The sequence below is a fragment of the Eptatretus burgeri genome, chromosome 4 (assembly GCF_056783735.1).
Source record: "Eptatretus burgeri isolate ZD-2024b chromosome 4, Ebu_testis_v1, whole genome shotgun sequence".
NCBI lineage: Eukaryota > Metazoa > Chordata > Myxini > Myxiniformes > Myxinidae > Eptatretus > Eptatretus burgeri.
Window position 1 is genome coordinate 78,251,953 of NC_140964.1, and position 524 is coordinate 78,252,476.

Genomic DNA, 524 nt, shown 5'->3' on the forward strand with positions numbered 1-524 from the left:
TCGAAAATAAAATCTGATTGATTCGATTTGACTCGCCAGACCGCGATCAGAGCAGGCAACGTGGGATCAAATCAGATCACATGACATCAGACCAAACCAGACCCGAAAAGCAAAACTGGAACCGGACCACGTGACCGCACGACTCCGTTTTCGCAACTTGCCTGAGTGACGTCACGTGACGCAGCGATTTGTCGTTTGTCCCAAAGACTTTGTTGTTGTTTTTACACCAACGGCCTTGGATATATTGACGGGTTCCTTCGGTTAATTAAACGAGATGATTCCCTTTTCGTTTTGCACCGAGTTAAATTACAGCAAGTTGACAGACATTTTCACGAATAATGACGAATCACCAAATAAAATGGTTTAACTTTCACCAAAACCGTCATTATTTGCCTTCAAACAAAAATTGGTCTTGGCACTTGGCAGTAAATAATTATATTATTAGTAAAGAAGAAGAGAACTGTTGCTATGCGGATTTGCCGTGTCGAATGTTCTGGATGGAACGGCTCCGTGACGTCATCTGG